The following is a 20,314-nucleotide window of genomic DNA, read 5'->3' as shown; positions in this document are numbered from 1 at the left end:
TTGGAAATGCATTTTCATTATAGTTACATAGCTAGTCAGGTTGAAAAAAGACACAAGTCCATCCAGTTCAACCAATAAAAAAAAACAAAAAAACAACCATACAATCCCATATACACAATCCTATACCCGCAGTTGATGTGAAACACCCCAGCAAAGCATGATCCAATTTGCTCCAGCAGGGGAAAATATTCCTTCCTGATACCCCCGAGAGGAAATCGGATTTTCCTTGGATCAACTTTACCTATAAATGTCAGTACCCAGTTATATTATGTACATTAAGGAAACAATCCAGGCCTTTTTTAAAGCAAAGCTGGCCAGAACCACCCCTGGAGGGAGTCTATTACACATTTTCACAGCTCTTAGGCTGCATTTACACCTGAGCGTTTTCAGCTCAAAAAACGCTCGTAAAACTATCATCTCAAAAGTTCCAAACCGTACCACAAGCAAAATCCCATTAATTTCAATGGCACCTGTTCACATCTGAGCGTTTTGTCACTTGAAGCATAATGCCTGAAGCTCAAAAAAGTACATGAGCTTCTTTTTTGGCAGATTACAGGCGTTTTACTGCTTTTACATTTGTGACCTTCTAACCCTGAAAACGCCTGTACAAAAACACTGCAAAACTCTGCAAAAACGCCTGGAAAAATGCCTAAAAAAAACACCCTAAACGCCTGAAAACGATACGCTCAGGTGTGAATGCAGCCTTACTGTGAAGAAACTTTTCCGTATTTGGAGATGAAATCTATTTTCCTTAAGATGTAAAAAGTCTCCCCTTGTCCTCTGTGATGACCTTAAAGTGAATAACTCAAAACCAAGTTCACTATTAGGGATGAGCTTCGTGTTCATGTTGAACCCATGTTCGACTCGAACATCATCTGTTCGCCCCTTCGTGTTTGTGTGGCGCGTCACGGCCCATAATTCACTGCGGCATCGCAGTGCATTGCTGGCTGATGATTGGCCAAGCATGCACTATGACCCGCATGCTTGGCCAATCACCGCGCCGTCTGAACAGAGAGCCGTAATTGGCCAAAGCCAAGGAGGCTTTGGCCAATTATGGCTCAGGGGATTTAGTACACGCCCCACACTATATAAGGCCGCCTGCACGGCGGCCCTGTGTAGTGTGTGTTCCGGCGTTGAGAGAGAGATAGATAGACAGAGAGACAGTGTCATTTGATTTAAGTTAGATAGATTAGGCAGGACAGTCAGTGAGTTAGCTGCACTTACAGTGTATTGTGTATATATATGCATCCCAGGTGTTGTGTGTGTATATATATATATATATATATATATATATATATATATATATATATATATTAAATATATACACTGTATTCAGTTTAGCTAGATCTGTTCCTGTTATCTTGCTACTGACAGGCAGGCTTGTGTTGTAGGCTTACAGCTACCTGAAGAAAATTGCTGGTGTTCTTTTGATCCTTTTAGTACCACAGTCAGGCAGCTAGACTATTTACAGTTAGTGTAGTGCGTCCTCCTCACAGTGTTCAGTTAAAGCTACATGTTAGTTTAGTGAGACCTCTGCACAGTGTTCAGCTAAAGCTACAAGTTAGTGTAGTGCGTCCTCTGAACAGTGTTCAGTTAAAGCTACAAGTTAGTGTAGTGCACAGTGTTCAGCTAAAGCTACAAGTTAGGGTAGTGCATCCTCCTCACAGTGTTCAGCTAAAGCTACAAGTTAGTGTAGTGCGTCCTCCTCACAGTGTTCAGCTAAAACTACAAGTTAGTGTAGTGCGACCTCTGCACAGTGTTCAGCTAAAGCTACAAGTTAGTGTAGTGCGTCCTCCTCACAGTGTTCAGCTAAAACTACAAGTTAGTGTAGTGCGACCTCTGCACAGTGTTCAGCTAAAGCTACAAGTTAGTGTAGTGCGTCCTCCTCGCAGTGTTCAGCTAAAACTACAAGTTAGTGTAGTGCGACCTCTGCACAGTGTTCAGCTAAAGCTACAAGTTAGTGTAGTGCGTCCTCCTCACAGTGTTCAGCTAAAGCTACAAGTTAGTGTAGTGCACAGTGTTCAGCTAAAGCTACAAGTTAGTGTAGTGCGTCCTCTGAACAGTGTTCAGCTAAAGCTACAAGTTAGTGTAGTGCGTCCTCCTCACAGTGTTCAGCTAAAACTACAAGTTAGTGTAGTGCGGCCTCTGCACAGTGTTCAGCTAAAGCTACAAGTTAGTGTAGTGCATCCTCCTCACAGTGTTCAGCTAAAGCTACAAGTTAGTGTAGTGCACAGTGTTCAGCTAAAGCTACAAGTTAGTGTAGTGCGTCCTCCTCACAGTGTTCAGCTAAAACTACAAGTTAGTGTACTGCGACCTCTGCACAGTGTTCAGCTAAAGCTACAAGTTAGTGTAGTGCATCCTCTGAACAGTGTTCAGCTAAAGCTACAAGTTAGTGTAGTGCGTCCTCCTCACAGTGTTCAGCTAAAACTACAAGTTAGTGTAGTGCGTCCTCCTCACAGTGTTCAGCTAAAACTTCAACTTAGTGTAGTGCGACCTCTGCACAGTGTTCAGCTAAAGCTACCTGTAGAAGGTTGGTGGTGTTTTCCTGATCCTATCACTACCGCAGGCAGCTAAATAACTACAAGTTCGTTTTTTGCGACCTCTGCACGGTGTTCAGCTAAAGCTACCTGTAGAAGGTTGGTGGTGTTTTCCTGATCCTATCACTACCGCAGGCAGCTAAATAAGCTACAAGTTAGTGTAGTGCGCCCTCCTCACAGTGTTCAGCTAAAACTACAAGTTAGTTTTTTGCAACCTCTGCACAGTGTTCAGCTAAAGCTACCTGTAGAAGGTTGGTAGTGTTTTCCTGATCCTATCACTACCTCAGGCAGCTAAATAAGCTACATGTTACTGTAGTGCATCCTCCTCACAGTGTTCAGCTAAAACTACAAGTTAGTTTTTTGCGACCTCTGCACAGTGTTCAGCTAAAGCTACCTGTAGAAGGTTGGTGGTGTTTTCCTGATCCTATCACTACCGCAGGCAGCTAAATAAGCTACAGGTTAGTTTTCTGCAACCTCTGCACAGTGTTCAGCTAAAGCTACCTGTAGAAGGTTGGTGGTGTTCTCATACTACAGGCAGGCAGTTGATTTTGCTAGCTGCAGTATCAGTATATATATATATATATATATATATATATATATATATATATATCCCAGCATAGTGCAGCTACAGGCCATTAGTATGTCTGGAAGGCCAACAAGGAGAGGCAGACAGTCATAAGCCAATAAAAGAGGGCAAGAAGGCTCTGTGTCTAGAGGCAACAGTGCTGGTCGTGGAGACGGTGCATCCTCATCAGCACGTGGCCGTGGGACACGCTTGGCCTTTTTTTTCGGCAGCTGGCCGCGTTGAGCCGCAACATGCGGAAGACTTGGTCGAGTGGATGACCAAGCCATCCTCATCCTCCTCATCCTCTCTCACTAATGCTCAGGGTACTTTGTCTGGCAAAGTAGCTGCCAACGCGGCCTCTTCCCTCGGCTCAATGTCATCAGTGACTCCTTCCCTAGCCCCACCATGTCCTCCTGAGGAGTTCCTCGAACTGTTTGACCATAGTGTTGGGTACATGTTCCAGGAGGATGCCCAGCGTTTAGAAGGCTCTGATGATGATACTGAGCGAGATAAAGGCAGTAATGTGAGCACGGACAGAGGGGGTTCCCAAGAAGGACAGCAATCTGGCAGTCATGCTCCCCCTGCTGCAGCATACTGCCAGGTTTGCTCCAGTGATGAGGAGGGAGGGGATGATGAGGTCACTGACTCAACGTGGGTGCCTGATAGGAGAGAGGAGGAGGAGGAGGAGGAGGCACATCACCAACGAGGCAGGATGCCCTCCAGGGGCCAGCCTAAGGGCAGCACACTGACTGCATCACACCGCAAATCTCCGCATGTGCAGGGCGCTGCTGTCTCTGCGCGTTATTCTAAAAGTTCTTTCGTGTGGGCCTTTTTTGAGATGAGTGCATCAGATCGCACTGCTGCTATTTGCAACATATGTCTCAAGCGTATCTCGCGTGGCCAAAACATCTCCCGCTTGGGCATCACATGCTTGACCAGACATATGTTGACCTGCCATGTAGTTCGTTGGCAAGCGTATCTAAAAGACCCACACCAAAGAACAAAGAGGACCTCTCCTTGCTCCTCATCAGCTGAGATCTCCAACCCCACTATACCTTCAGTCCTTTTTGAGACCTGCACTGAGAGGAATGAAGGTGTAGAATTAGGTGTGTCACAGCCAAGTACTTACGGGCAATCTGCTTTCGGTACACCGACGTCAGATTGTGCCAGGCAAATTTCCCTGCCCCAGCTGCTGCACCGCCGAAAGAAGTTCGCTCCCAGCCATACACATGCCCAGCGTTTGAATGCTAGCTTGGCAAAATTGCTAGCACTTCAACTGCTACCTTTTCAGTTGGTAGACTCTGCCCCCTTCCGTGAGTTTTTGGAATGTGCGGTTTCTCAGTGGCAGGTACCCAAACGCGACTTTTTCTCACGGAAGGCGATTCCGGCTCTCTACCGGCATGTGGAAGGCAATGTCTTGGCCTCGCTGGACAGGGCGGTCAGGTGCATATTACCGCTGACTCATGGTCCAGCAGGCATGGACAGGGACGTTACCTAAGTTTCACGGCGCATTGGGTCACTCTGCTGGCAGCTGGGAAGGATGCAGGACAAGGTGCAGTAGTGTTGGAGGTTGTTCCGCCACCACGCCTCCAAAATGCCACTACTAATGGTTGTGACACACCTCTCTCCACCACCTCCACCCCCTCCTCTTCTTCTTCCTCCATGGCCTCTTCCTGTGCTTTGTCCTCGGAACCAGCGGTGCTCCGTAGGCATTCAAGGGGCTACGCAAGTACGCAGGCAAAAAGATGCCATGCGGTGCTTGAGCTGGTGTGCTTGGGGGACAGGAGCCACACTGGGGCAGAGGTTCTGTCAGCTCTGCAGGGGCAGGTTCAGAGGTGGTTGACGCCATGCCAACTTAAGGCAGGAATGGTGGTTTGCGACAATGGCACCAACCTCCTCTCCGCCCTCCGACAGGGACAACTGACCCATGTGCCCTGTTTGGCTCATGTCCTTAACTTGGCGGTGCAGCGGTTCTTGGGCAGGTACCCGGGCTTACAGGATGACCTGAGGCAGGCCAGGAAAGTCTGTGTGCATTTCCGCCGGTCATATAATGCCAGTGCTCGGCTGGCAGACCTCCAAAGTTTAACCTGTCCAAGAACCGCCTAATCTGTGACATGCCCACCAGGCACACGCAGCAGAGGGCCATCAATGAGTACCAGGACAGTGTCAGGGGAGCTTGTTTTTTTTCCCCACGCCAGTGGGCCATGATCAGGGATGCATGCACTGTCCTGTCACCATTTGAGGAGGCCACGAGGATGGTGAGCAGTGACAGTGCATGCATCAGTGACACTGTCCCCCTTGTCCACCTGTTGGAGCACACGCTGCGTGGAATAATGGACAGGGCACTTGAGGCAGAACAGAGGCAGGAAGAGGAGGACTTCCTTAGCTCTCAAGGCCCCCTTTATCCAGACAGTGTTCCTGCGTGCCCGCCGATCACACAGGAAGAGGAGGAGGAGGAGGAATGTGTCAGTATGGAGGTGGAGCCTGGCACTCAGCATCAGCAGCAGTCTTTAAGGGATCAGTCCCATGAAACACATGGACTTGTACGTGGCTGGGAGGAGGTGGCTGCGGACCATGTCGTCCTTAATGACCCAAAGGACTCCACACCGAATGCCTCAGCAAACCTACGCTGCATGGCCTCCCTGATCCTGCAAAGCCTGCGGAAGGATCCTCGTATTCGTGGTATCAAGGAGGGGGATCGTTACTGGCTGGCAACCCTCCTTGATCCACGTTGCAAGGGTAAGGTTGCGGACCTTATCTTGCCGTCGCAGAGGATGAAACATCTTCGGGAGGCCTTGCAGAAAGGTCTGTGCAACGCGTTCCCAGAGACTGGGAGGTTACAAACTCCTGTTTCTGGACAACGAGTTGCTGAGGCTTCGGTCAGTCAAAGAAGGAGCGGTGGAGAAGGTGGCCGTCTGACCGATGCGTTCAGACAATTTTTTAGTCCACAGCCCCAAGGTATGATCGGTTCCAGCAACCATCGCCAGCGTCTGTTTTACATGGTGCAGGAATACCTAGGGGCAAGATCTGATTTGGACACCTTTCCCACCGAAAATCCTCTGGGTTACTGGGTCTTGAGGATGGATCACTGGCCAGAGCTTGCACAGTATGCAATTGAGCTACTGGCCTGTCCTGCATCCAGCGTTTTTTCAGAACGCACATTCAGTGCTGCTGGAGGCTTTGTAACCGATCACAGGGTGCGTCTGTCCACCGACTCGGTCGATCGACTGACCTTCATAAAATGAATCAGTCTTGGATCACCACCAGCTACCAAGCACCTGATGCTGATGTAACCGAATATTTTTTTTTGAAATGTCAGATCCCTTCAAAGACTGCCTATGCTGATGCTGAATGACTATCCTGTTATGCTGAGTAATTATCCTCTTACTCCTCAATGATCATGCTGATAACTTGTAAGAACATTTTTGGTTCTGGGTGCCGCCACCAGTGCCTAAGGCCCAATTTTTAAGCCCCTGTTTAACAGGGGCATGTAATTACAATTTTTGATGCAATTGTTTGCAGCAGGGCTAGTTCCTGCGCTCGAACTAGAGTATCTGTGAGGGGTTGCAGTGTTGTGGCACCAGCACCAGTGCCTAAGGCCCAATTTTTCAGCCCCTGTTCAACAGGGACATTTAATTAGAATTCTTGATCTAATATTTCACAGCAGGGCCCGTTTCTGCGCCCACCAAGTTTAACTGTGAGGACTTACAGTGTTGTGGCACCAACACCACCACCACCACCAAAGGCCCAATTTTTCAGCCCCTGTTCAACAGGGGCATGTAATTACAATTCTTGATTGAATATTTCACAGCAGGGCACGTTTCTCCGCCCACCAAGATTAACTGTGAGGACTTACAGTGTTGTGGCACCAGCACCACCACCACCACCACCACCAAAGGCCCACTTTTTCAGCCCCTGTTCAACAGGGGCATGTAATTACAATTCTTGATATAATATTTCACAGCAGGGCCCATTCCAGCGCCCACCAAAAGTAACTGTGAGGACTTACAGTGTTGTGGCACCGGCACCACCACCATCACCAAAGGCCCAATTTTTCCGGCCCTGTTCAACAGGGGCATGTAATTACAATTCTTGATCTAATATTTCGCAGCAGGGCCCTGTGAGGGCTTACAGTGTTGAGGCCACAACAACCCAGGCCCAAATTTCTGCTGAGTATATAGGGCAGGCCCTTACTTTCAAACATCCAACTTACAAATGACTCCTACTTGCAAACGGAAGGAGACAACAGGAAGTGAAATGAAATCTACCCCATAGGAAGGGAAATTCTCTCCTGTAAGAATTAATATAGGAAAAACGTTTCTCCTTTCCACTGATGCTTTATCACCAATCCTTGTTTCACTAAAGAAAAAAATTCACTAATTTTCAAAAAACATTTGTCATTGGGACAAAAAGTGAGGTGAAATCTTCTGAAGAGGAGCACAGACAGCAAAACAAATGTCACAGGGGTGATAACCCTTCCCTATGTTTTCCAAAAAGCTTAAAAACAGATTTTTTGGCTGGAGCTACACTTTAAAAATGTACCAGTTCAAAATTACAAACAGATTCTACTTAACAACAAACCTACAGTCCCTGTCTTGTTTGCATCGCCTATATACTGCTGTTCAGAGTATATAGGGCCTGGGGGCCCCACGCCTTTCCTTTTTTTAATTTGGGTGCGGGGTTCCCCTTAAAATCCATACAGGACCCAAAGGGCCTGGTAATGGACTGGAGGGTACCCATGCCATTTGTCTCACTGATTTTCATCCATATTGCCAGGACCCGACATTACATTAAAGCCGCAAGCAGTTTTAAATGACTTCTTTTCCTTTAAAAATTTCATTTTGTGCAGGGACTGTTCTAAGCACGGGAAACACATGCCACTTTACAGGCATACTATAGACACCCCCCAGGTACGATATTTAAAGGAATATTTCACTTTTTTTTTTTTTTTTTTTACTTTAAGCATCAATAAAATCACTGCTCCCGAAAAAACTGACGTTTTTAAAAGTTTTTTTTGCATTGATACATGTCCCCTGGGGCAGGACCTGGGTCCCCAAACCCTTTTTAGGACAATACCATGAAAATTAGCCTTTAAAATGAGCACTTTTGATTTTGAACGTTCGAGTCCCATAGACATCAATGGGGTTCTAACGTTCGTGCAAATTTTCGGTCCGTTCGCAGGTTCTGGTGCGAACCGAACTGGGGGGTGTTCGGCTCATCCCTATTCACTATATGGACCCCTTATATATTTGTACATGTTGATCATATCCCCTCTTAATCTCCTCTTCCCAAGAGAGAATAAATTCAGTTCCTCTAATCTTTTCTCATAGCTGAGCTCCTCCATGACACTTATCAGTTTGGTTGCCCTTCTCTGCACTTTCTCCAGTTCCCCGATATCCTTTTTGAGAACTGGTGCCCAAAACTGAACTGCATATTCCAGATGAGGTCTATAGCATGTGAAATATAGAATTTTGTGTTATAATATAAAAGCAAGCTTTTGACTGCAATGCCTGTGTACATAACCCCTAATTGGAATGCTATCACGTTATACTCTCTTGTATAGGATCTAGACTAATCTTTGTATCTTTCTTTTCAGGAAGTGACCAGCTGATGCTGCAAATTTGACACCGGATATATTATGGCATGACATTATATATTTTCCTTTTTCCAGATAGAACAAACATTCCGACCAATGTATCAATTCTGTATCCATTTTCCATTACACTTACATGCACGCACAGTATATGTCCTTCTGTTGTAGATTATATGTTGTCTGTTGCTCACTGACCAACTACTGAGGGAACACAAAAATTTGCATTAACACCATGATGAAGGATTTATATCACAGTGGGGCAAGACATACAATGTTTTCTGGTCAAGTGTTTGAATGTTGGATTTCATGAGGATTCATCACCTATTTCTCGATTAATGTATTTAAAAAGTGCATTTGCCATTATTATTTGCTGACATTTTGTCCACTTTTTTAGGCGGTGCACCTTCTCAATCATGTGACTTCTGTGTCATATGATAGGGAGCCCCTCCCGCTGGCTCCCTATTAAAAGATGTGACCGAAAGCTGTTGGTGACAACTTGGCCAGTGTGCTGAAAGCATGCTCTCTGCACACAACCTCAGGCTGCCATGGATGCATATGTGTGATGACTGGATAATAAAGCCCACTTTTCTTTCCGCAGCATATATGCATTTCACGATTACCAAGAAAATAATTGAGATATATGGTCATTTTGTTTAGAACTCTGGAAGATGGGCAAGCGGAGGAGTATTCATTTGTTTTTCCTGTGGTCTCCCTCCAGCTGATCTTTTCCCATTACTGACAGGGCCAGCTTTAATATTGATTGGACCCTGGGTGAACATTTTCTTGCCCCCCCATTCAATTTCGCTCTCCCATTACACAGGACCCCTCCCCCATACTACCCCCCCATCATTACACAAGACCCCCTCCCCCATACTACCCCCATCATTACACAGGACCCCCTCCTCCATCATTACACAGGACCTGTCCCCCATACTAAACCCCATCATTACATAGGACCCCTCCCCCATACTACCCCCATCATTACATAGAACCCCTCTCCCATACTACCCCCATCATTAAACAAGATCTCCTCCCCCATACTACCCCCATCATTACATAGGACCCGCTCCACCATACTACCCTCACCATTACACAGGACCCCTTCCCCCATACTACTCCTATCATTACACTGGACCCCCTCCCTCATACTATCCCCATCATTACATAGGACCCCCACCTCCATACTACCCCTATCATTACACAGAACCCCCTCCCCTCCCTTCACAGACCTCTGCATGCCCTCCCCCCCAACTAGTGTCCAGAGGATGTCAGACGAACAACAGGCACACCTCCACAGAACCCTCTGGCAAAGAAGTTCCTCAGGGGGACGATGGTCTGCAGCTTTTTGGACATGGTGAGGAAGAGGGGTCTGTGGGACTGTGACTGGGACTGACAGGTGCTCTCCTTAGACAAGGTCTACCTTTCCAAGCTGGCCAATCACCGCACAGGCTGCAGAGATAACACCCAACTAATCACCAGGGCCCCCAACATTCAATTCCTTAAGGGGTGGCTCAGTTGCTTTGGGCCCCTCAACAATGGCCGGGCCCAGGGCAGCTGCCCCCTTTGCGCCACATTAAAGACAGCCTGATTACGTACTTTCCATGCCTCATTTTGCACTGTCTCTGTGTGGAGGTGCTCATTTTGATACAAGCAGAGCTTTGCTTTCTCATGTCAGAACCTCCAGCAAGCACAACAGTGAGCAGCACAGTAGTAACATCACCATATCTCACTCCAAGTCTTCTAATACCAGCAGTCAGAGGCAGCAGTGTCTTAGATCCCACACTGCAGATATACAGCCATGAAGATGTAGGCATAGGAAGACTTAGACACCCTCACCGGAATGTGTGCTGCTAATTTAAGAAAAATTATGAGAAAAAAATGCTAGTCTCAAAAACATTGGCTGTATATGGGAAAAAATCAACCCTATTCACAAGGACATATTCCAGAAGTTCAGAAATCATCCCCGTGCAATAGATGCATCAGGTAGTTGGAAATGAGATATATATATATATATATATATATATATATATATATATATATATATGTGTGTACGGTATATATATTTATGCTTTAGCTCTGTGGCTTCTGCTTTTTTTAATTTTTTTTTTAAAGGATGTAGAGTAATTCATGTATTAATAAAATCCCATACTATAAAGCATTTATTACAATCATCAAATTGTTTTGTTAACATGTTATGATTATACTGTATATATGGTATAGAACACTTTTATTGGTACCGAAAAAATAAATTTTTTCTTTATTATGTTTTTTTTTTTTTTTTTATGTCCCTACTTAGCTAATACTGGCACAGTAAATACTGTGGAGTGGGTGAACCATTTAATTGCCATACTAATGGAGCTTATTGGCAACATTACTACCACAGTCCCACATCACATGATTACACTTTTCACTGCCAGTTTGGTCAGAAGCCTCTTAAAGTGAACTTGTCACTAAGAAGGAGGAAGCCATTTACAGTGGTATTCATCTCAATAAGCAAAGGGCCTCACATAATATTCAGTGTACTAAATGCTACAGAAAACTGTGAGAGGTTGTGAACATGCTACAGAAGATGGTCAAAACTTGTGGGCATTGTACAGAAAATAGTTGGAGACTGTAGGTATACTATAAGATATAGTCAGAGACTGCATGTGTACTACAAGAGATGGTTAGAGACTGCCAGGTATATCTAAAATGAATACATGTGTGCAAAAAAGAAGAATTCTTATGTAAAACAGCAAACAATAACTATGTATAAAAAATCATGAGTCCATATAAATATTCCCAATCCAAAGCATCTTGTGCTTAAAAGGTCCATGCAAGTCTAGGCAGCTGGTGAAAAGGTGAACATCACTCATGCCCCCCCTTTAGACCTCCACTCACCAGATAGCTGCACCCCTGCAGGGGTCAAAGGCACCACATATAAAATGTTTTTCACTCCTTATGGGTGATACAAATATTGTCCAGTCCATTTTTGGAGTTTTGCGTGGAATGTGTCAGATTTGTTGTTTCTCAATTTTTTTATGTCATACCAATACAAACAAAAGACATACACATAAGAATGCCTAAACCTTTGTAATTAGTAATTTCTGGGCTAAATGGTGCATTATCTGACAGATGCAGGGTTGCCAATATTTTTGCCCATGACTGTATGTGTATATATATATATATATATATATATATATATATATATATATATATATATATATATAATACACAGAGAGGGAAAAAAGTATTCGTAAAACATGACTTAGTACTTGGTGGCAAAACTCTTGTTGGCAATCAGAGGTCAGACGTTTATTGTAGGTGGCCACCAGGTTTGCATACATCTCAGGAGGGATTTTGTCCCACTCCTCCTTGTAAATCCTCTCCAAGTCATTAAGGTTTCGAGGCTGACGTTTGGTAACTCGAACCTTCAGCATTCTCCACATATTTTTTACGGGATTAGGGTCTGGAGACTGGTGGAGAGATTGGAATCTGATTGAGTGCTTCCTTGAACAGGTGTTTTTTATACAGGTAACAAGCTGAGATTAGGAGCACTCCCTTTAAGAGAGTGCTCCTAATTTCAGCTTGTTACCTGTATAGAAGACAGCTGTGAGTCAGAAATCTTGCTGATTGATAGGGGATCAAATACTTAATTCACTCATTAAATTGCAAATCAATTCATAACTTTTTTGAAATGCGTTTTTCTGGATATTTTTGTTGTTATTCTGTCTCTCACTGTTAAAATAATCCTACCATTAAAATTATAGACTGATCATTTCTTTGTCAGTGGGCAAACGTACAAAATCAGCAGGGGATCAAATACTTTTTCCCTCAATATATACTTGTATAACAGTGTAAATTTGCTGTCCCCTCAAAATAACTCAACACACAGCCATTAATGTCTAAACCGCTGGCAACAAAAGTGAGTACACCCCTAAGTGAAAATGTCCAAATTGGGCCCAAAGTGTCAATATTTTGTGTGGCCACCATTATTTTCTAGCACTGCCTTAACCCTCTTGGGCATGGAGTTCACCAGAGCATCACAGGTTGCCCCTGGAGTCCTCTTCCACTCCTCCATGACGAAATCACAGAGCTTGTGGATGTTAGAGACCTTGCACTCCTCCACCTTCCGTTTGAAGATGCCCCACAGATGCTTAATAGGGTTTAGGTCTGGAGACATGCTTGGCCAGTCCATCACCTTTACCCTCAGCTTCTTTAGCAAGGCAGTGGTCGTCTTTGAGGTATGTTTGGTTTCGTTATCATGTTGGAATACTGCCCTGTGGCCCAGTCTGCAAAGGGAGGGGATCATGCTCTGCTTCAGTATGTCACAGTACATGGCATTCATGGTTCCCTCAATGAACTGTAGCTCTCCAGTGGTAGCAGCACTCATGCAGCCCCAGACCATGACACTCCCACAACCATGCTTGACTGTAGGCAAGACACACTTGTCTTTGTACTCCTCATCTGTTAGCCGCCACACATGCTTGACACCATCTGAACCAAGTAGGTTTATCTTGCTCTCATCAGACCACATGACATGGTTCCAGTAATCAATGTCCTTAGTCTGCTTGTCTTCAGCAAACTGTTTGCAGGCTTTCTTGTGCATCATCTTTAGAAGAGGCTTTTTCCTAGGATGACAGTCATGCAGACCAATTTGATGCAGTGTGCAGCGTATTGGCTGAGCACTGACAGGCTGACCCCCCACCCCTTCAACCTCTGCAGCAATGCTGGCAGCATTCATACGTCTATTTCCCAAAGACAACCTCTTGAAATGACGCTGAGCACATACACTCAACTTCTTTGGTCGACCATGGCAAGGCCTGTTCTTAATGTAACCTGTCCTGTTAAACTCCTGTATGGTCTTGGCCACCATGCTGCAGCTCAGTTTCAGGGTCTTGGCAATCTTCTTATTATTGATTGGTAATTGATTGAGGTTCACATGTAAGAAGATGATCTGAGTACAGTTACAAAGAAATAACATGAGATTAAAGGCATTGTCCACCTCTTGCAAAAGTGTAATAAATTCACCCACATTATAAAAATTGGTTGGCTAGTGAGCTCAAACAGCTATGCTGAATTCAAAAACAGACAGATGGCTGCACGGAGAATCACCCCATGATTCATGTAAGTTGGGGACATTTTGAGGGTGTGTGTTGCTGCTAGAGCTCTGCAGTTAGCAGAGAATGTAAACTTTGCTGATTGCAGAGCTATTGGTCTGATCTGGGGGATAGGTAGGAGGGCATGATGGACTGCTGCAGAGAGAGACCTTTTTTGCAGCATGCTGCCTGTACTTTGGATTTTAGACTGACGCTGGGGAGCAGTTTAAATATAGGAAGAGTGAGTAATTTACATTTAAAGTGTGCCTGCAGAGTATGGACAATGAAGCATTTGCATATTCCTAACAACCAGCTACTGAGTTGCAAAACAAAGCCTCCTTGACCTCACTAGCTGCAGAAATTGTGGAGTAATTCATCCTCAAGTTTCACAGCAGAGATTTTGAAGTCAGGAGTCAATCAATTTTTTGACGAACTCCGGACACCCTGTTGGGTATTTCTGCCAAGAAGATGCTTCCCAAGTCTTGGAACACGAGACCAATAAATCTGGCTATAGAAACCCAAAGGACCAGACAACACCAGTCTTGCAGTACACCAGAACATGAACTGCTTTATTTTTAGAAACACACTGAATTTATACAGCAAACCATCAGATAAGGGCTACTCCCATTATCTCAGACAAAGGTCACGTTACACAGTAGAGCTAGTCCTATTATCATAACAATGAACCTCCTTAGACAGTCTGGCTCCCTTGACTAACTTGCATAAGAAGCCACAAGCAATTAGTGACCAGCTCTGGATAACTTAAGAACACATTATAACACAGAGTTCTCCAGGCCATGGTTCTCCTGCAGCCCAAAGTTTGTGACCATACTCCCCCCCCGTTCCATAGAACGGCAGACCTAGCTAGATCCAATACGGGTCAGCTTGGGGATGCCTGGGAGCTATAGTACACTCAAAGTTCAGTTTGCCGCGAAAGTCCATCTGAATTGCCATTTTGACGGCCGGCCTGTACTGCATAGTAAAATTGTAGGGCTGCAGGGTAAGACTTCATCTCAATAAGCCTCCGTTGTCCCCGGATACTTGATTTAACCAGATCAAAGGGTTGTGGTCCGTGAGCACCATGAAGGATCATCCATAGAGAAACGGCGGAAGTGTTTTCAAGGCTCACACCAGCGCCAAACATTTTTTTTCTATGGCTGCATACCCCACCTCCCACTGCTGTCGGCTCCCACTTGGCTTAGCACTGCTCCCAAACCGAAGGTAGAAGCATCTGTATGTACACAAAAACGTTTGTTTGAGTCAGGAGCAGCCAAAACTGGGGCAGAAACCAAAGCATTTTTCAGGCCCTGGAAAGCATTTTCCCACTCTGGGGACCACAGGACCTGGCGGGGAAGAGTCTTTCTGGTCAAGTCAGTCAGGGGTTTAGCTATCATGCTATAGTCAGGAACAAACCTTCTATAGTATCCTGCAATGCCTACTAATGCCAAGACCTGGGTTTTTGTCCGGGGGGGTGGGCCAGTTGGCAACGGCCTCTACTTTAGCTGGTTCAGGACACTGTTGCCCACGGCCTAGGTACTGAACCTTGGACATCCCTATGCTACATTTCTCTGGCTTTAATGTTAGTCCTGCAGTCCTGATCTAACACAGTACCCAGGTGGATTGGATGTTCCTCCCAGGTATCGCTGTAGATCGCAATGTCATCCAGGTATGCACATGCATAATCCTGAAGGCCACCGAGGAGTTAATCTACCATCCTCTGGAACATTGCCGGAGCATTTTTCATTCCAAATGGCATGACCTTAGACTGGTACAAGCCAAAGGGGGCGATGAATGCTGACTTCTAAACAGATTTCGGAATCTGCCAGTACCCTTTGCATATAGGTCAAGGGTTGTTAGGAAATTACCTTGGGCGATACGGTCTAACAGTTCATCGACCCGGGGCATGGGGTAGGCGTCAGTCGTTGTGCAGTCATTTAGTCGGCGGTAATCTACGCAGAAGCGGGTAGTACCATCTCGCTTTGGCACTAACACTACTAGAGATGCCCAGGGGCTGTTGAAGGGCACGATGACTCCTAAATTAAGCATGTCCTTTATCTTCTGCCTCATACCTTCTCTTACTGATTCAGGTGCCCTGTAAGCCGACTGCGGGATAGGTGGCTGTCCCAGGGTTTCCACTCGGTGCACTGTCATAGTCGTGTATCCAGGCTTGGTGGAAAACATTTCCTGATACCGCCTAAGGACCAGCCTGGCCTGGTTCTGCTGCTCCGGCCCTAGCTGCCCGTCTAACCTCACTGTCTCTACACCTGCTCTGTCTCCACCTCTCACCGGTCGTTCTGGCAGGGGAAGGTTCTCAGAATCTTCCCTGGCTGGAGCACATATGGCAGCTTATCTCCTCAGGCCTCTCTTGGTATGCTTTGAGCATGTTCACATGGAAGGTCCGTTGGACTCTTTCTTCTGAACACTTAGCTACAAGGTAGGTAGAGTCACATATTTGCTGCACTACCTTGTAGGGTCCCTGCCAAGAGGCCTGTAATTTGTCTGACTTGGTAGGCTTGAGGGCAAGAACTTTCTGCTCTACGGCCAAGGTGCGATTCTGGGCGGTACGATCATACCACCACTTCTGCCCCCCCTGTGCAGTCTGAAGGTTCTCCTCTACGGTGTCCGTGAGTTCCTTCAGCCAGTCCCTGAGCGCTAGTACGTACCCTACCACAAAGGTCTCTTCAGCCTCTAGACCTCCTTCCCAATGGGCTTTAAGTAGATCTAGTGGCCCCCTCACCTGTCTCCCATACAATAACTCAAATGGGGAGAACCCCGTAGATTCCTGCGGCACTTCCCTGTAAGCGAACAGGAGGTGCAACAGAAATTTCTCTCAATCCCAGTGAGAAGTTGCACACGTCTGCAGCAATTGCTTTAGCATTCCATTGAACCGCTTACATAGTCCATTAGTCTGGGGGTGGTAGGTAGAGCTGTGTATAGGTTTAATTCCACAGAGCTTCCACAACTGCTGGGTTAGGTCCACAGTAAACTGAGTCCCTTGGTCTGAGATAATCTCCTGAGGGAAACCCACTCTTGCAAAGATTCGGAGCAGGGCCTCCACTACTGTCTCTGCATGGATGTTTGTCAGAGGAACTGCCTCTGGGTAACGAGTAGCATAATCCACCACCGCTAAGATATATTTCTTCCCAGAGGGACTGGGTCGGGGTAATGGTCCTACCAGGTCTACGGCTATCCAGCTAAAGGGCTCAGCTATGATTGATAGGGGGTACAAAGAAGCTTTAGATCGGTTGACCTTCTTTCCCACATGCTGACAAGTATCACAGGTATGGCAAATACTGTCTAATATCCCCAGTTATCCCTGGCTAGAAGAATAGCTGAGTCAAACGGTGAACAATTTTGGTCACTCCAAAGAGACCAGCTAGGAGAATGTCATCATGTCCGATGCTAAGCAGGTCACCCGATAAAGTAATTCCCGATCCCACTCTATCCGTTATCTTTCTAATTAGGGAGGTCGGTCGCAGAGCGAGAGAAGAAGATGAATGGACTTCGTGGGACATTTTTATTTTTTTATTTTTTAATAAAGGACTTTTCCCAAACCGTGTCTTCTCATTTGTACCATTTTGACACTTTTTTTGTGAAATGGTAGGGGTACATTTGTACCCCGTTACCATTTTACACAGGGGGAGGCCGGGATCTGGGGGCCCCCTTGTTAAAGGGGGCTTCCAGATTCCAATAAGCCCCCCGCCCGCAGACCCTCACAACCACCCGGCAAGGGTTGTGGGGATGAGGCCCTTGTCCTCATCAACATGGGGACAGGGTGCTTGGGGTGGCTATCCCAAGCACCCTCCCCATGTTGAGGGCATGTGGTGGTATGGTTCAGGAGGGGGGGCGCTCTCTCGTCCCCCCTCTTTTCCTGCGGCCTGCCAGGTTGCGTGCTCGGATAAGGGCCTGGTATGGATTTTTGGGGGGACCCCCATGCCATTTTTTCTTAAATTTTGGCACGGGGTTCCCCTTAATATCCATACCAGACCTGAAGGGCCTGGTATGGAATTTAGGGGGACCCCCACGCAATTTTTTTTTTAAATCTTGGTTCGGGGTTCCCCTTAATATTCATACCAGACCCCCCTGGGCCTGGTAATGGACTGGGGGGATCCCATGCCGTTTTTTTCAATGATTTCTTTTATCTGTATTGCCGGGACCAACAATTCATTATAGCCGCAAGTATTTTTGAATGCCTTTTTTTCCTTTAGAAATGTCATTTTGTGCACGGACTGTTATAAACACTTTAAAGGAATAATTCACTTTTATTGTTTCACTTTAAGCATTATTAAAATCACTGCTCCCGAAAAAATGGCCATTTTTAAAACTTTTTTTTTGCATTGATACATGTCCCCTGGGGCAGGACCCAGGTCCTCAAACACTTTTTATGACAATAACGTGCACATAAGCCTTTAAAATTAGCAGTTTTGATTATTCATGTTCGTGTCCAATAGACTTTAACAGTGTTCGCGTGTTCTAACAAATTTTTTGCCTGTTTGCATGTTCTGCTGCGAACCGAACCGGAGATGTTCGGCTCATCCCTATTTCGAATCCCCCGGGGTCCATCCCTGCCCTCTCCTGGTAACTAGCTAACGTCGAGTCAGATTGTAGTTCCTGTGTAAAGTCAGTCGGGGTAGCCCAGATAAAGGGTGGTACAGTCTGGTTGGGATTAGGGAAGTTAAGCCTCACCTGGGTCCCATCACCGAGTGCCCCCTCCGCTCACCTTGCTTGCCACCGGGTGGTCACAGGGAAGGCTTCTGAGGATAAATCCACATGGAAAGATCAAGAAAGATGTCCCAAATCATTTCCAAGTAGAACATCTGCGGGTATATCTCTCATAACTCCAACTTCCACGTCTCTGTATCCCGAGCCCCAATCCATATGCACTTGAGCAGTAGGGATGCGTAAAATTTTGCCTCCAGCCATTCGCATAGCTATTATTGATTAATAACGGATTAATAAAGAATTCACCTTACCTTTCTTTGCTTTTCTGCTCCTCTGTTTTTCTAAAATGAGAGCCATACTCTGGCGTCCCATGTGGAGAAACAAAGGGCCCCCTCCACAACACAATAGGCCAACTGTCTTCCAGTTGATGATCGTATGTTTCAAACTGTCAGGATTCTACACCCCACCCAGTCAGAAACTATATAGGAGAGTTTTTTCTAATTGAACTTTATTTATCGCAATTACTGTAATAATCTTTTCTGTACAATTATTATGTATACAGTATTATTATTTTGATCGTTGTTATCACTGCAGATGCATTTTTGCATGCAGCTGTGTTATATGATTCTGCTTCTCAGTCCTGAAATACGGGGTCAGTGATACCGTTGTTCTTCTGCCCTCTATCCCTACCCAGCACAGGGGGGGCCATGATGATCTATCATGGCCCAAATACCCCTAAGGCGTCAACTCTTATTCGATGCCCCGGGGTCCCCCACTGTGTCGGTGGTTATAAGTCCTAATCTTGGTGTTCTGCCATTCGTTGAATGACAGTTCAATCACTACAGAGGGGTCTGGGCAAGTTCAGTTGAAATTTCCTCTTTTCATTTTTTTATTATTTTTTTTTTTTTATATTTCATTATCTTTTATTATCTTTATTTCAATTTTTTTTTTATTTTTTTTTATATTTTTCGTTTTTTCCATTTTCCTTTCCAGTAATTCTTTGAATACACAACTTTTCTCCCCCTTTCTCCATCTCAATGAGGGAGAACAGATCTGTCATTCCTAGAACGATAATGCCATACCTGTTACTGCATGTTTCAGGGACATCTATGACATTTGTATGAAATAGTGCCTTATATATTGTTGCACATACTCTGATGTCCTCCTGACAGGCAGCGGGGTCACCATGCCCCGACGCCCTGTGTAACACAGACAAAACTGTTTAACAGCGCTGCGGGAGTACACAGCGCTCATTCCTTCCTAATAAACCGACATCAGAGCCATGTGACTCTGACATCAGACGCACTGGAGACTCCTCGAGTGACGTTGCCCCGGCAACCAGATGCACCTCTCTCCCCGCCTCACTCCGCGCCCACATCCTTTGGGATACGTGCAAGCAGACGGCTTCACGTCGCGGCAGGGGAGGAGACAGTGAAGGAGGAGATTAAGTGTCCGTTGCCTAGGCAACAGGGAAGCTTGTGGACGCTCCCCTCCAATAGATCATAGAAAGGCGCTTTCTTCTAAACAGCGACGGCGGCTAATTGAAGCCGCACCCCCTCCACTGTACCACCAACGAATTAGAGATCCTGTCTAAAATAAAGCTACGCCCACCACCTTACCACGCCCACACCCCATATATTAGGACGCCAGGGATGGCCACAGGCAGCATTCCACAACTGGCTCTGCTACAGAGAGGTACTCCAGGACTGGAGCTCTCTGCTACTTGGAACTTTACACCTGACACAACCAACTTAAGGTATTGGATCTTTTTACTTTATGATGGCTCTGGGAAATTTTGTTCTCCCATGAATCACCATTATCCCTATTTTTGACCTCTTTTTTTTGATGATTTATCTTTTTCAATATTTTTCCAACACTA

General features: G+C 45.7%; 1 long non-coding RNA gene across 1 annotated transcript in view; it reads left to right on the top strand.

The window, feature by feature from the left end:
* Window positions 1-10,958, top strand: part of LOC141132574 (uncharacterized) — a 78,907-nt gene extending 67,949 nt beyond the window's left edge. Inside the window, exon 4 of the long non-coding RNA XR_012242929.1 lies at window positions 8,699-10,958. This is a non-coding gene — a long non-coding RNA (uncharacterized lncRNA). The remainder of the gene's footprint in view (window positions 1-8,698) is intronic.
* The last annotated feature ends 9,356 nt before the right edge of the window (window positions 10,959-20,314 follow it).

The sequence above is a fragment of the Aquarana catesbeiana genome, linkage group LG03 (assembly GCF_042186555.1).
Source record: "Aquarana catesbeiana isolate 2022-GZ linkage group LG03, ASM4218655v1, whole genome shotgun sequence".
Classification (NCBI taxonomy): Eukaryota; Metazoa; Chordata; class Amphibia; order Anura; family Ranidae; genus Aquarana; species Aquarana catesbeiana.
This window is presented reverse-complemented; position numbering and strand designations above follow the sequence as displayed.